General features: G+C 38.8%; 1 long non-coding RNA gene across 2 annotated transcripts in view; it reads right to left on the reverse strand.

Annotated features, from left to right (window-relative positions):
- Positions 1 to 3,325: 3,325 nt before the first annotated feature.
- The window catches only part of LOC108719059, a 101,369-nt gene continuing 87,081 nt past the window's right edge, over positions 3,326 to 17,613 (reverse strand). The window contains exons 1-4 of one of the 2 annotated variants that reach the window (XR_005961910.1): positions 7,016 to 7,119; positions 5,313 to 5,393; positions 4,151 to 4,272; positions 3,327 to 3,961 (exon numbers count right to left, since the gene is read on the reverse strand). This is a non-coding gene — a long non-coding RNA (uncharacterized LOC108719059). Of the gene's footprint in view, positions 3,962 to 4,150; positions 4,273 to 5,312; positions 5,394 to 7,015; positions 7,120 to 17,613 lie in introns of those variants that run through there. The other variant, XR_001936146.2, reaches the window with a different exon arrangement.

A 17,613-nucleotide genomic window follows, 5' to 3' on the forward strand; every position in this document is an offset into this window, starting at 1 on the left:
CATACTGCAAAGCCAAGCTAAAGTCAGCGGTTTTTATGATATTTCTGAAAATCGCCTATAAATATTGCAGTTGGTCGCTCTTATCTCACCCAATTTCTTACCTACAAATGAAAAACACCCTAAATATTGATGTCAAGGGTCTACTGAACAGTATGATCCCCAATATGCATAGATATAACAAAGCAGGTGGGCATGTGCGGACTCCAAATGAAAACAGTGCATAAGAATTTTGACTGCATATAATGTGCCGTAAGACCCCCTAACAGTACAAAGACCCACAAAACCATACATTTTTGGAAAGTACACATTGTGCCGAATAAAAATTTGCTAAAACTGTCTTTCTACTCCAAACGTACATACTGCAAAGCAATGCTAAAGGCAGCGGTTTTTATGATATTTCTGAAAATTGCCTAAAAATATTGCAGTTGGTTGCATATCTCACCCAATTTCTTACATACAATTAGAAAACTATAAATATTGACGCCAAGGGTCTACTGAACATTTTGATGCCCATTATGCATATATATACCAAAGCAGGTGGGCACGTGTGGACCCCAAATGAAAATAGTGCATAAGAATTTTCTCGGCTGTCAATTCGCCTGACTGCATATAATGTGCCGTAAGACCCTCTAACAGTACAAAGACCCCCCAAATCCATATATTTTTGGAAAGTACACATTCTGACAAACACAGAATTGCTAAAAATGTGTTTCTACCCCAAATGATCAAAGTGTAAACAATGCTAAAAAATGACACAAGGAAAAACAATGCAAGCATAAAACTGCAATAAAAATCACAAAAAATCAAATACAATTAGGAAAATCAATGAAATAACAAAATAACTGATCCTACAGTGTGGTTAGTGGTCAGAATGCTTGATCACGTAGTCACGCTATGAAATCTAAAGTTTTTAGGGAAATAACAAGAGGGAAACTTGAAAATGAAGAACTAAAAACAAAAAAAGTAAAAAAAACCCCTATAAGTGTGTGTTTATGTATGTATGGATGTACAGCTCTAAAAAGTGTATACATTTGTGCATATGTGTATGTGAGTGTGTAAATAAGTGCAAAAGTGTGAAAAATCTAAAAAGTCAGAAAAGCAAAAAAAAACAAACTACTTTTACTAATATGTGCACTGTGTATATGTAAATGCTTGTAAATGTACTACATAAGTAAAAACAAAAGGGGTACTTACCGAATCTAGATGAAGGGGGTCCTTTTCAGAGCTGTAGGGTCCAGGATCGATGAGTCACTGCAGCAGGAAGTGCGTGGGCGGCGCTGGAACACGTGAGGTCCGGGTCCTGCGACAAGGAAGCTGTTGCTGCGTCTGTGTCGCTCGTGGAGAAGGGGGTCGGCGGGGATCTGCAATCTGCTGCAGGTAAGCTCATTGCCTAGGGGGTTGTGGCTCTCATCGCTCCTCTCTGCATGCTGATTTTGCTGTGCGTACAGAGAGAGCGCTGTTTTAGTAAAGAACGTAGCTCCTACGTTCTTGGCACTTAAAGTCTTTTTTTAAAAGAACGTAGGAGCTACGTTGTTGGCACCAAAAGGTTACAGATGGCCACTTATAGTTCCTATATAGATTCACTCTAAGAATTTTGGATTGTGGGCATTCAGTTCTTTTATGATTTTTTATTTCTAAATTACACTGTTTACATTTCAAATAATTTATTCTACTATGAAAACCAAAAGAACTTTTGTAATATTGCTGTGGAGGCACCAATCTCAGTGCATTGCACCTGTAGCTTTGAGAAGGAGCCAGCACTTCAGGATGGAATTGCTTTGAGGCAGTTATTGTTTCTCCCCTTCCCATTGTATTATACCATGACCTAGGTCGTGTTTGCAGTGCTAAAAGTTTGCATCCAAGCAGGAAAAAAGCAGGAGTTTTCTTGCTTTGGTGCTATTCTAATGTCTACCACTAGGTAGGGCCAGGGATGCAAACCAATCCTTCAGAAGAGGAGTCAGGTAGCTGCTCTCTGGTTAGCTGCCCATTGTTCTGTTGATGGGCTGCTGGGGAGGGAAGGAAGGGGGTGATATCACTCCAACTTGGAGTGTAACAGTGACTGAAGTTTCTCAGAGCACAAGTCACATGACTTGAGGGCTCCTAGAAAACTGACAATATGTCTAGCCCCATACCAAATTTAAAAATGATATATAAATAAAAAGTTTGCTTTTTTAAAAAACTTATTTCAGGGCACAGTTCTGCTGAAGCAGCACTATTAACTGATGCATTTTGAAAAAAACGTGTTTTGCCATGACAGTATCCCTTTAAAAATGAATTTAAAAGGAATTGCTCTAAAGAAACAGATAATGTTAAGAAATGTACCATTTTAGAAAAAAGTTTTAAAGAAAAAGGTTATAACCAACGATGGGTGGAGGAAGGAAAAAGCCTCCAAAAGGAAGAAAGATGATCTTCTAACCACCAAGTCACAAGGGTCAATCTGGTCAATTTACATTTTATACCAAATAAAGCTATGCCTCTAATAAAATAAAGACTATAACTAAAAAACATTGGCATATATTACAAGCAGACACCTTATTGGGCCCTAAAGTTTTTAAAAGACCCGAGTAATATTTAAAGAAGCAAAAATATTAAGAAACCTGTTTGTGCCTTCCAAAGTATGGAGCAGGGTCAATAAATTGGATAGACATTTTGGTCTTAAGGGTACTAATAAATGCTCAAATAAAAGATGTGTCACATGCAAATATATTTTACCTTGACAACATACTTTCCTTCCTGCTAAGAAATCTTTTATTAATTGTCAGGTACCTTATGTGGTTTACTTTCTTATTTGCCCTTGTAAGTTATTCTATGTTGAAAGGACCATCAAATCAGTAGGTATGAGAATTGCAGAATATGTATGCAATAGGAATAAGAGGGTTAACCGCAGTGTTCCCAGGCATTTTAAGGAAATACGAAATAGTGATCCTACAGGGTTTCTTTTAATAGATTTGGAGCAAATGTAGAAGTAGAAGAAGGGAAAGTTTTCTTAAACTGATTAGATTTTTAAATTAAATTGTTTGGATTTGGTTGCCTTTTAACTATATTTATGTATTTGTACTACATACTGTATCTATAACTATATGGTGTTATGTGAATAATATAATTGAGAATTTTTATGGCATTGGCATTGTTTTTAACAATGAAAAACTATATATATATATATATATATATATATATATATATATATATATATATATATATATATATATATATATATATATAACCTCTATGTTGCCAGCACTCTCAATAAAAAGTTTTACATGCCTGGGTGCAGTGTCCCACGTATCCAAACCAAAATGCAATAAGGTCCGCACTCCCAGGACTTCTTAAAAGGAAAAAATGATTTATTGTAGAAGTTACGACTGACGTTTTGGCCTGGTCCCAGTCCTTTCTCAAAGTAACAATTCAATATTGAAAATGCATTTTATACACATGATAAGGCAGGCAAACAACAGTCTGGTTGACGTGATGTAATTGTCAGCATTTAGCGACTGCCAATCAAACCAACTTTCATTGCTGCACACAAGTGTTGCTTAAATGGTTAATTTATCTAAACCCATTATAGGGAACCAAAAGGCTACTTTTAAATAACAGTTTAAAACAAAGTTAAAAACAAACCACAGTGTTGCAATGTTACTTGTTGAAATTATTATAATAAAATTGTAACAATCAAAGTGTTGCTACGCATCCCAATTCAAAAGTCCAGAATGCTTCTTTCTGAAGTAAAATTTGATCAACGTCCCCACCTCTACGTGGAGGTTTCACATAGTCTATGGGCATCCATTTAAATGATGAGATCGAGTGCTTCACCTTCAACCAGTGTTGAGCAATAGGTTGCTTAGATATATCTTGTTTACCCCTTTTGGTGTCGTAATCCGAATCCAGTGCTGCTCTGATCGTGGAACGGTGCATGCTGATTCTGTCTCTCAGCTGCTTCGTGGTCTTACCACAATACAAAAGCCTGCATGGGCATTTTATAATATAAATGACATTCTCCGATCGGCATGTCAATCTGTGCTTAATCTGATAAAATTTACCACTATGTGGATTGTGGAACTTGTCCCCCAGTATGAGTGTATTACACATAACACAATTGTTGCATCTAAACACCCCTGCTTTCACTGAGCCCCCTCCAGTTGTTTGTACATACTTGTTTGTTGGATCAGCCGGTATCAATAATTCCCTCAAATTCTTATTCCGTTTGTAACCCATATGAGGTCTCTTATCCACCAACTTCGACAGATCCGGATCCGTGCTGATTAGCGGCCAATGCTGTAAAAGAGACTTTTTAATAATCGGGGAACAAGGGCCATATGTATTCATATAGAACAGGTCTTCTTGACCCTTAACTCTAACTCCCTCCTTCTCTTGCATGAGGGTGGTTCTATCCAGGTTCCTGGCCCATTCCCTTGCTTGTATAACCAAGTCTCTGGGATAACCCCTTTCTATAAACCGTGTGTCCATAGCCTCAATCTCTCTCAGCCGTTCCTTGGTGTCGCTTGGGATCCTAGCCACCCGAAGCAACTGTGATCTGGGTAGTGAATGCCTGGGGTGACTACTTTTGTAATGGAGTAAAGTGTTCCTATCTGTTGCTTTCCGATAAATTCTGGTTTGTAATTTGCTCTGCAGCAGATCTTTATATACTGTAACATCTAGATAATTAATCGATGTTTGGTCAAAGTTTAATGTCAATCTAACTGGAGACAATGTCGAGTTGAGATCTTTGGTAAATTGTAACAACTCCTCTGGGGTACCATACCAAATAAAAAATAAGTCATTGATGTAGCGCCTATAATAAGCCCCAAATCGATGAAACAGTGGATGACATACTGTAATATGTGCTCACACTCATATTTGTACATAAACATATTTGCATAAGTGGGCGCTACATTCAACCCCATGGCAGTCACGGACAACTGGATATAAAATCGATCCTCAAACTTAAAGTAATTCTTAAACAGAATGAACTCCAAAAGCGATAAAATGAAATCAATAGGGGGACCACTGTATTGGTCACTATGTACCAGAGCGTCCTTCACAGCTTTCAACCCTTCAATATGGGGAATGCAAGTATACAAGCTTTGAACGTCCATAGTGACGAAAAGAAAATCTAATCGCTCACAATGTATACTATTTATAAGTTGCAAAAAGTCATTGGTATCTCTCAAATAGGTACTCAACCCCCGTACTACTGGTTGTAGCCATACATCAACATATTTAGCAATGCATTCCCCCAGGGACCCTCTTGCCGATATGATGGGCCTCCCTGGGGGGTATGTCACTATAGGCAAGGTATAAAATACTGGTCTTACCGGATGTTCCACAAATAAGTAGTCCCTGGTTTCCTCTGTGATCCATTCGTGTGTCACCGCCTCATCCAATAGTTTCTTAATCTGCGATTGAAATTTTGAAGTGGGGTCAAACATTAATAGCTGATAACAAGATTCATTAGACAGCTGTTGCAGTATTTCTTGGCGATAGTAGGCATAATCCAATACCACCGCCTTTATCAGCCGACTTTATAACAATGTCCCAATTATTGCACAAATCCTTCAGCGCCTGTCTCTCCCCCCTCCTGAGGTTATCCCTATAATGATTTATTCAAATCGAATTGGGAGCAGAAGTAGTAAATAGTAAAGGGATTCTGCCTATGACTAAGTGCTGGGTAAGCATGAAACGCGTTAGGCGTTAGAGGGATTACTATACATGTTTTTTAACTACTGATGTGAATAAAATATATTTTTTTATTGAATAGCATGTTTTGGAGAAATTATTGAGATTATCCCTATAATGGACATGCTGTGTGGCTTGCTGCATACCATCATTAATAACCCTTGTGAAAGCTTTTAGAGAAACATTATTGGTGACTGGATCAAAGTCATTTTTTAATTTAAATCTGTTTCGGCCCGGTTCAATCTCCTTATGTGCATGCTTTATGTCAGCTGACGCAAAATGTTCCTTTAAATGAAGCCTGCGAGTAAACTTATAGTTTTCAACTACAGTGTAGTGAATTAGTGAAACAATATAACCTTAGTTTCCTAGTACTTCCAGATTGAATGATTATGTAACCGTTAGGTCAAGATTGGCAACAGTATAATCGAGATATACAATTTTCTTTATTATGTTTCTAAAGGGAGTACATAGGATCTGTTTATATCCAGCAGGTGATACACTCTGTGCACTATTTTTAGGCACTCAGCACTTTTTCAGAATGCTTAAGGATTTTTTAAGAAAGTTCTTTAGTATTTTTAATATGAAATACTTTTTTGTATCAATTTTTTTAAAATAAGTTGTTTTTCTTCATTGCTGCAAACAGCCATACAAGAGGTAAACGCACAAGGAAACACAGGCACAGTCACGTGATGTGGGTGGAGGTTATTTAATGAACTTATCATGTGTGTATTTGTACCTTGAAAAAGGTCCCAAGAGGGACCGAAACGTCGGTTTTTACATATCATGTCTTAATACAAGCTTTTTGACACAAGACCCTTGGTGCTGGCATTTTTTGTTCTTTATTATATATAAATATATATATATATATATATATATATATATATATATATATATATATATATATATATATATTTATATATATATAGATATACCCACCCCAATTAGTGGATTTTGGCGTCCATATGATATCATTAGTCGTATACAGTCTGTTGTTTCAAAAAAGTTATTTTCTTTCAGTGCTTAAAAGTGGCATTCCATATTTTGACCATAAGGTGTCAGTGTTGCATCTCTGTGACAGTCTTTTTAGGTTAGATGTTTCAATGTGGCAACAAAAAAACTGTTTTCAATTGTATATACACCTAACCTAAAAAGACAGAGATGCACCACTATGGAATGACACTTTAAAGCACTGAAAGAAAAAAACATAAGCACTGTGGGGAGCAACATATACTGTACAGTATACTGAGGTGACTGCGCACAACATGTTATAAAACTTGCATAAAGATAAAAACAGATAAATAATGATCTGCATTTATAGACTTATAGTATAAGTAATACCTACCAACAATGCTACCACAAGGCTGGATGGGGTAGGATTACTGCAGATGGTGATGTGCTAGCTGTGAACAGTATGAAGTTGGCAGCTAGAGTGATCATTTCATGGTATTACACATGGTCACATGTTAAGGGTATGGTGGCCTAAGAAGGACATTTTTATTACAATGCATAAACCATACAACTAAATCACTAGGTGATTTACACAAACAATAAAACAATGCTGGAGGCATAACACTCCCCATCTGAAATTGTAAGATATCACCCATTTTCTGGTTCTCTGAATGAGAGTAGCAAGACCAGTTCAGATATGTGTGACCTTGGCCTCCAGACGTGTCATGCTATACATTGAAAATGATAACATTTCTTGCTTACATTAAGGGGTTTATTTACTTAACTCCGAATGCCAAAAACCTGAAAAAACCTGAAAAAATACGAATGTTTAGTAAAAAAAAAAAAAAAACGCAAATTTTTCTGAATTTATTATACCCCGAGGATGGAAAAAGACTGAATCTGAAAATTTGCCATCTCGGACCTGCCGAGGCTGCATACAAGTCAATGGGAGAAGTCAAAATGATTTTTTGATCTGCGCTGCTTTTTGTGCAATAATCAGAAGTTTACGGGTAAAAAATTCCGAAACATTTGTAAAATTAATATTTTTCATGTTTTTTCGGATTTTTTGCCCGCAAACAAATTTTTGAGGAAAATGCATTAATAAATAAGCCGAAAAAAACAGTTCAGTTTTTTCAGAAAATATTGAGATAAATTCGGACTTTGATAATTAACCCCCTTGGTGTACATGTTTTTTAGCAGTGGTGTCAACCATTGCAGCTGTCAGAAGTTGAAGATATTTTTTTTCTGATAAACTTTACTACATGAAGTGCAGGTAATAGATCTGACAAGAGACATCTAAGTAGAAAATCTTTTGAAGCAATGGGACCCAAGGTGCATACTTGAAGTACTAGTGCAGAGTGTAGACACTTGGGGACGAATCTCTGGGTCAGACGTTGCCTCAACTAACTCATACACATCATCTGGGTGGTTCTGTTCAGAGGTATACAGGTTTGTTTTAAACAAGCTGCAGGTACAGCTCTTGTTGCATGATCCAGTGCCATTGCTTTAGTTGTGTTGAGCTCTTTATACACAGAATTCTGTTACTGACATAGACATATAAGCGTCTGGTGTCATTGCAGATGTAGCCCAACACTACCTTACTGTCTGTGTAGAATCCAGCCTCACTTAGTTGAAGATCAATTTCTGAAGCAATGAGGTCAGCCATTTCCACTGCTTAAACAGCTGCACAAAGCTCTAGTCTGGGTATAGTGTGCTCTGGCTGTGGAGCCAGTTTTGCTTTACCCATAACAAATCCTATATGGGATTGATCTTTGTAGTCAACAGTCTTGATGTAAGCAACAGCAACTATTGCTTTGGTCGAAGCATGCGAGAATACACAGAATTTCCTCTCCTTTATTTCTGCAGGAGGAGTAGAAGTATATTGCCTCGGAATGTGTATGGTAGAAAGTGTCTCTAAAGAGTCTCTCCAATCTACCCATACTTGTTTTTTCTCTGATGGAAGTGGTGAATCTGTCACAATATTCTGTTGTTAGTTCTCTAAGTAGAGCTTTGCCTTGAATGGTCACTGGAACTGCAAACCCTAGAGGGTCATACAAACTATTTACTGTGGAAAATACTCCTCTTCGTGTGAAAAGTTTCTCATCCTTGTTCACTTGAAATGTAAATGTGTCAGATTTCAAGTCCCAGTTTAGGCCAAGGCTGCGTTGCATGGGTAAGTTGTCTGTTCTCAAATCCCAGTCTCTTAAATCACTGGCGTGATCTTGGGTTGGAAAAGCTTTCCTTACCTGTATGCTGTTGGAGGCTATTTTGTGGAGTCTGGGGTTGGGCTAAGCCAGCATGTCTTGTGTCTTCTTAAGCAAACTGGTTGCTGTGTCCTCAGAGGGTGATGATTTGAGACCATCATCTACATTAAAATCTCTCTCTACAAATTGCTTCACATCTTTGCCATAGTCAGCTTCTCCTTCCTGGGCAGACCGTCTGAGTCCATACATGGCCACTGCAGGGGAAGGACTGTTTCCAAACACATTAACTTTCATGTGGTACTCTAAGATACAATTGGCTGGGTCACTGTCTTTGAACCAGAAGAATCTCTTGGTCTCCTCTCACAAGAAAGCTATGGAACATGTGTTGGATGTCTGCTATGAAGGCAATAGGGTCTCTATGGAAGCATATGAGTACTCCCAAAAGTTTGTTGTTAAGGTCTGGACCTATCATTTAGAGAAATTCCATCATATTTGGAACTGGAGTCAAACACAACTCTGATCTGACGTGGCTTCTTTGAGTGGTATACTTCCTTTTTCTCTTTAATACTGGGAGCAATTTCTGCATGACCATTCTCAAATATATTTCTCATGAATGAAAAGAAGTGTTCTCTCATCTCTTTTGGAGAGTTTGTGTGAGAGAAGTGAAACATTTGAGTGCCTCTTCATTATTATTCGGAATGTCTTTGAGTTTTGAAAGGAAGTGGAGCTACCCAGCTGTGGGCATTGTCTTTACACATACCTTGCTCCATTGAATTTTGATCAATGTTCCATCCACTGCTCTTGTTGTAGGGCAACTTTTGCACTATGGGGTTAACACCCGGCTGTGTCGAGGAATGAAAGCCCCGGTAAATCCCCTTTGGCTTTGGCCACTTGTAGTTCAATTAACAAGTCACTTAGTTCCCTAAGATTTTGGTAACCTTTATTAGATATTTTGGGGAAGGCATCGATTCTTTGGAAAAGTGCATTGTGTACTATCTCTGCTGAGCCATAGTTAAGTCTGTGCCAGATCATTATGAGACTAGCTTCTGGGTGATTTATGTTGATTACCGTGATCCTTTTTGCATGCTCTGCAGACTCAGTTCTTAGGTATTTGATTAATAGGTCTATTTCCTCACTGTGTGAAAGGTCTAAATTTCTGGTAGTGTTTTGAAAGTAGGATCACCAGGCTCTGTAGCCCTCTGGGCGGCCATTGAACTTTGCAAGTCCTTTTGTGAGTAACTAGCACCATGCAAGGAACTTGGCAAAGTACCTGGTGGGGTTGGCACCAAGATAGATAGGTAGATGTGCGTAATAGTGAGCATATAGTGTATAGTCATACCTGTCTGGAGGCTCTCCTTTAGGCTGCTTTGTGACATACCGCTTTATCAGAGCAGAGGGGGCAGTTGTGGGGATACCCCTAGGTTTGGATACTTGGCTGGCATGGTGACTGTTTGCAGGTTCAATTTGCTCAGTATTGTCCCTTTGGTGCAGTTGAAACTTGCTTCTGACTTGTGGAGGTGTATGGCACCCTTGGTCTGACTCAGGGGTAGAGTGTTACTTGTGCTGAAAGAGAATCTGTACACTGTTTGGAGTGTTGGTAGACATATTCAGAGATGCACTGTAGTGGGTCTTAACCTCCAGATCAGGCACCCTGCTGTGTCTTTCGCTGTCAGGGTACATGAGCTATGGCCACTGCAGCTTCCCTCTTTATGGCCAGATTTTCTAGAGATGCTTCTAAGCATGAGGTCTTCATTTAAATTTCTGCTTCTAGGCAGGCCTTTCCATTTCTAAGCACACTTTCTTTATGTTTGCTTCTGCTTCTTGGCTTTCTCTCTATTTTTGCCTCCATTTCCCTTTCTGCAAAGGCGGCTTTTGCTGCTTCTGCTTTTGCGCGGGCAATTGTGGCAGCATTAATAATAGATGAGCATTGAGAGGAGCCCGAAAATTGGGATCTGGTCACTAATGAAGGTGTTCGCTTCTGTCACAATGGGTTAGCCTTTAGCCTACTATAACTGTTGTGGCTTAGTATCAGTGTATCTGGATCACTGCCCTAGAATATTGCCTGTGCTTGCAGTGTGACTTTGCTCTGCCTGCTGTACATCTTTTGTTTCACTGAGCATGCAGTAAAGCTAAAGATCCACCTGCTTGATAATCGTTGTTTTACTGTTCTGTCCTCACCATGAGGTAAATTTATCAAAGAGTGAAGTTCCGCCACTAGAGTGAAATTCCGCAGCTCTTAATTAATTTCTATGGGATTTTGAAAGGCGTATTTATCAATGGGTGAAAGTGAAAGTTCACCCTGTGATAAATACGCCTATAAAAATCCCATAGAAATGAATGGAGAGTGGCGGAATTTCACTCTAGTGGCGAAACTTCACTATTAACTTCACTCTTTGATAAATATACCCCTAAGTGTTACCCTTGGGTAGTGTGTAGCTTGACATACAGCTAAACTCCTTCCTTCATTAATCCACTGAGACCAGATTAGAAAGCGTCAGTTTTATTAACAAGGGGAAGGTGTAAAACTAGGGAAAACAAAATGACAGCAGTAAAGCCGTGTAATATAGCTTAGCATAGAAAGTATATAAATACTGTGGGGACCAACATATACTATATAACGGTACCATGAAGTACTGCGCATAACATGTTACAGTACAAAACTTGCATGAAGATAAAAACAGATAAATAATGATCTGCATTTATAGACCAGGATTGGGGTATAAATTATACCTACCAATGATGCTACCACAAGGCTGGGTGGGGTAGGATTACTGCAGATGGTGATGTGCTAGCTGTGAACAGTATGAAGAGTGATAATTTCCTGGGATTACACATGGTCAGATGTTAAGGGTATGGTGGCCTAAAATGGACATTTTTATAACAATGCATAAACCATACAACTAAATCACTAGGTGATGCAACACAAACAATAAAACCATAAATCGTACCTGTTCAGCCATGTGTCATTTTTCTTTAAAATGTTTGGAGAGCGGTAATCTTTTTATAATAATAATTTTGCCAAAGCGTTGGATACCATGCCCCACAAATGACTGCTATATAAACAAAGGTCTGTTGGGCTTAATTAAATTGTTTGCACATGGATAGTAAGCTGGCTACAGGATCGGGTGCAGAGGGTGGTTGTTAATGGTACATTCTCTGCTTGGAGCAAGGTTCTTAGTGGGGTCCCCCAGGGCTCAGTATTGGGTCCACATTTATTTATCTTGTTTATTAATCCAGATTGATTGCACGCTGGTTCAAAAAGAGAAGACACAGAAGACTACATTTTTTGGAATAAAAAATAATGGCATGTATCCATATCTTTTACTTTCCATTGTACCTTTCCTTGATATCACTGCACTACCCAAATTGCTCTTCCCTCCTCACTGTCTAATTGTGCATCTTATGCAAGGGCATGTGAATCAGGTCCCCCATTCTGCTGCATTAGCAAAATTTTGGTATGATGCAATGCTTGCTTTAACAGTCTTCACAGTATGACACCTGCCTGGTTGCTGTGATTGTGAATTCCAGGACTACAGGTAACATAATTTAAATAATTCATATAGTATAAGTACATTTTATTTTGCCTTACAAGCCCAATACAAAAGATTTTGGAATTATTTCTTATGGTGACATGTCCCCTTTAAATGTTGCTATAGAACTACAGAAAAGTAAAGTGAGTTTAAGCGAAACGGCTTGCAAAATTATTACCAACATTGATTAAAAAGGACCCAGTAGGATTTGTTAAAAAGAGGCAGGCTGCTAATAACACCAGAAGAGCACCGAATTTAATTGATGTATTAAGCTAATGTTACTTATTTCTTTACATACCAAGAAGGCATTTGACCACATTTATTTACAGAAGGTAATGGAAAAAGTTGCTTTTCCTGCCTGTTTTATTGAAGCGTTAATGGATTTATATTCAAATCCAGTGGCAAACTCAGGTTTTCAATTGGAGAGGTTCACCATTTGTTTTGTTTTTATAAAAGTTCACTTTTATTTAACAAAAAGGCAAAGTGACATATCTGTTCATATTAAGTAGACAAGTGTGATCAAAAATATACAGTCCACATATAATATGCAAGCAGGTTCACAAATAAAACATTGCTTTCGTCAAAGACAGGTTTGGATCGAATCATTTACAGAACTTTGGGGTTGAGATATACCTCAAGCCATCTCTCCTAGATTTTTTCGAATTTAGTTGAGGAGCCACGAGCTTCATAAGTGAGTTTAATGAGTGGTAAAGTGCGGTTGACCAAGGTAAGCCAGTATTGGACTGAGGGAGGCACAAGCTGAAGCCATTGAATGATTATGGCTTTTTTAGCATAAAATAGCAAAGTACGATACAGAATTCTAACGGGTTTGTGGAACCATATCGTCCACGACTCCCAAAAGACAGGCTTCAGGAGAGAGGACTTGTGGCAACTCCAGGTTATCACTCAAACATTCAACCACTTTATGCCAGAATTTAACAATTTTGGGACATGACCACAAAACATGTAAAAAATCTGCTGTTTGATTCTGGCATCTGGGACAGGCTGGAGATTTATCTGGAAATATTTTGTGCAGTCTGAGAGGTGTAAAATAATATAGGCGAAGGACTTTAAAATTTATCAATCTATCTCCGGTTGAGATAAGGAAGCTATAACTAGAGTTAGTGGCTTCTTCCCAAATATCATCACTTAGCTCAGGCAGTAGTGTTTGCCATTTACGGCGGGCAGAGTCAAATGGGGAGGGTTCAAGGTCTTGTAAAGCTCTGTATAAGTTAGTAACCAGCTGCCTTGAACTTTCTACTCTAAGGATGCTCTCAAACCAAAAGGTATGACAAGTAATCTGACCTGGAGTGAACTGGGCCCTACAAGCATGCTGGAGTTGCATAAAACGGAACACATTCAAACTCATAGGAGCTATAGAATCTTGTGATTGTTGAAAGGTGGGAAATGACCCATGTTGCAACAAATCTCCAAGGGTTTTAATTTTACGAATGGGCCAGTATATGAAATCGGGCAACTGTCGGAGATGGGGAAGATGGGAATCGCCACATAATGGCGTATATGGAGTGAGCAAGGGATTTGATATGTGCTGCAGCCTTCTTGTGGTCTGCCACGCTTCATAGGGGGCCCTCAATACAGAAGGTAGAGTATTAGAGTCCTTTAGTTTCCTCTTAGGGCAGTGGTTTAAGAATTTAATTGAACCTAGGATAAGGGAGTGAAACAGCATATTCGGGTCTTCTGGATTAGGTACCATCATGCACATGCGACAATTGTGCTGCTATATAGTAAAACCAAAGATTGGGGAGTCCCAGGCCCCCATTTGGGATTGTAGCTGTAAGGGATTTCCATGATATCCTAGGATGTTTATCTGCCCATATATATGAGATCAGAGTACTGTTGACTCTGTTAAAGTACGATTTGGGTATTCTTGTGGGAGCATTCCGGAAACAATACAAAAATTTCGGCAGGAAAATCATCTTAAATAGATTAATTTTCCCCCATAATGTTAAAGGAAGGCCCTTCCAGGAAGTTACTGTTCTGGTAAAATCAAGAAAGGAGGAATCTTTAGTAGTTACGATGATTCCCAGATATTTAATTTGGTCGGACCACTGAAATTGGATGGATGGGGGTCGAAGGTCACTAGGGATAGGATCAACCGGTAGAATGGAGGATTTATCCCAATTGACCTTCAAGCCCGAGTATGTCCCATATTCTTGTATAAGTGATAAGGCGTTATGAAGGGAAGGACCTGGATCTGCAAGAAACAGCAAAATATCATCTGCATACAGCGCAATACGCTCTTCGCAGGTTTTGTAATGGAGCCCAGTTATGTTGTTAGCTTGTCTAATCATTATGGCTAGAGGTTCTATTGTTAATGCAACCAATAAAAGAGATGGCGGGCAGCCCTGGCGGGTGCCTCGATGTCTGTTCTCCAAGTCGTCAACATGTGCTATCAGCATTTTCTGATCATGTTGAAGTCATTGTATTTGTTGTTGTAGAGGATTTACCCCATGTTCCAAGTCGCATATACGGCGTTCAGCCTCCCCGGTTCGCTCACGTAGCTTCTGCATATCATGGCGGATAAGGGAGAGATCTACTCTGATCTCTTCTATCTTAGACGTGACCGTAGCCGTGTTCTCTGTAAGTTTGGTGGATAGAGATGTCTTAGATTCGGATATCGCCAGCATTAGTGAATGGAGAGACGGCTCCGCCGATGGCACAGAAGAACTTTCAGCCTCTGAGGGCTCAATCGTGGGGCATGACGCATTTTCCAGCACAGGATCCAAGGCCGCGTCGCCATCTTGTGAAACAGCTCTAGCAAAAAACTTCTGGACACTGTCCGCTTTGGGCTTCGTGGCACTTTTGGGAGGCATGGCTGCAAAGGCAAAGCAGTAAGCTTACAGTCCAGGTAGTTTTAGAAGTATACGGCAGTAAATAGCTGTACAGGATCTGTGAAGGTACGGGAGCTCCAGCTACCCACGTCTGTTCTCGATCACATCCAGGCTCCGCCCCCCGAGGTTCACCATTTCTAATAGGATACCCGATATCCACTTAAATATTCTGGTCATGTTCTGGTTATGGATTCATTAGCTCATAAAATTAGACAAAATTCAAAGAAAAGAGGCATTAGAATCAATGAGCAAGAACATAAAATAAGTCTCTTAATAAGTTTTATTAAGTTTTACATAAACAAGCCAGTTTTTAACAGAACTTCAGCATTGGGTTATAGAAGCAACTTACACAGCTTAGGGTGTATAATGTCCAGAAAAAATTATACACTTCAGAAAAATGGTGGAGACAACACCTAAATTGTTTCTAAGGCTAAGGTAAGAAAACTAAATTAAACCATATCTAATAACTCTCAGTGAATATTGAATGCTGATCAAGAATGGGAGAGCTGGAGCTGCTGGTGCTGAAGGGAAAATATGATGTGATTGGTGTGGCTGAAACATGGCTGAATGAGTCGCATGACAGGGCAGTAAATATCAGTGGCTATACTTTGTTTCGGAGGGACAGAGGCAATAGAAAAGGAGGAGGGGTAGGTCTGTTTGTTAGGCAGGATTTAAAAACGTATATAAAGGAGGAGGTTATGTTAGAAAACGAGGGTGCAGAAGTCTTATGGGTGGAGTTCTTCACCAAATTGTAAAGAGTCCAGCCAATTAATTGTAGGCATATGCTATAGACCCCCTAATGTAAGTGAGGAGGAGGAGGCGAAGCTCCTCATGCAAATAGAAAAGGCTGCTAGTTTGGGTAAAGTAATGATAATGGGGGATTTTAATTACCCAGATATTGACTGGAGCAACAGTACTGCCAGATCAGTTAATGGGAACAAATTTATAAACTTGTTGCATGACAATTTTATGGCACAGGTTGTTGAGGAGCCTTGTTTATTCACTTGATAAAGGGTATTGAACCCGAAACATGTTGTGTTTACCACTGCCTGGAATAAAAAGTTGTTTGCAGTAATACTGCTCGAGTTCCTCTTCCTTCTCCTATGCTTGGATCATTGTTGAGGAGCCTACCAGAAAAAATGCTATTCTGGATTTAGTGATCTCAAATGACCCAGAACTTATAGCAAATGTGCAAGTCATTGGACCCCTGGGTAATAGTGACCATAATGCTATATCATTTAATGTCTGGTGCAAAAAACAAATATATACAGAGGCAACAAAAAACATGAATTTTGGAAAAGCTAATTTTAGTGCTTTGAGGGCTGCCCTACAGAGTATTGATTGGGACATTAAGTTTTCAGCTAAAAACACAGAACAGAAATGGTTGTCATTTAAAATGATATTAAATAATTACTATTCTCAATTTATTCCCTTAGGGAGTAAATGTAGAAGCTCTAAGAATCATCCTATGTGGCTTAATACAAAAGTAAAGAAGTTAATAGGAAAGAAGAGAAAGGCATTTAAAAACTACAAATCTGTTGGGACAGAAGCTGCATTTAATGAATATAAACATGGTAATAAACGTTGTAAATCAGCAATCCGGAAGGCAAAGAAAGGAAATGAAGAGTTAATTGCGATGGAGGTGAAAACTAACCCTAAAACGTTTTTTAAATATATTAATAGTAAAAGATGTAGGTTGAGAGTGTTGCTCCATTAAATAATGGTACCAGTATGGTTTTAACAGATACAGAAAAGGCAAATGTGTTAAATTAGTTCTTTTCTTCAATGTATACAATAGAGGAGTCTGAGTTCCCAGGCTCACTTTATAGCTGAAAATAAATTTTTTACTACTCAACTGCTGCAGTCTATACAGGCCTGTCAAAAAAGGGCCAAGATGCTGGAATATAGCCCCCAACTCCAAAGGGCACTCAAATCAAAAGTTCAAAAATATATTTCCAGTCAATACTTAAAGTTAAAAAATTACTCTTTATTTATCATAAATATTTAAAAAGTAGGCATACAGACCAATTGATGCTCCACCTTACGCATTTCGCACCCACAGGCACTTATTCATAGGCATTGGCCTATGAATAATGAATAAGTGCCTGTGGGTGCGAAACGCGTAAGGCGGAGCATCAATTGGTCTGTATGCCTACTTTTTAAATATTTATGATAAATAAAGAGTAATTTTTTAACTTTAAGTATTCACTTTATAGCTGCACTAATGGCTCAGCTCAATCTAGTCAGTGGCTGACTCAGGATATGATTCATAAAGCTTTATAAAAATTAATGTAAACAAGGCTCCAGGGCCTGATGGCATACACCCCAGGTTCTAAGAGAGCTTAGTTCAGTTTTAGACCAGCCCCTATTTATGATTTTCTCAGATTCACTTTCATCTGGTATGGT

This window comes from Xenopus laevis, chromosome 6L (genome assembly GCF_017654675.1).
Source record: "Xenopus laevis strain J_2021 chromosome 6L, Xenopus_laevis_v10.1, whole genome shotgun sequence".
Classification (NCBI taxonomy): domain Eukaryota; kingdom Metazoa; phylum Chordata; class Amphibia; order Anura; family Pipidae; genus Xenopus; species Xenopus laevis.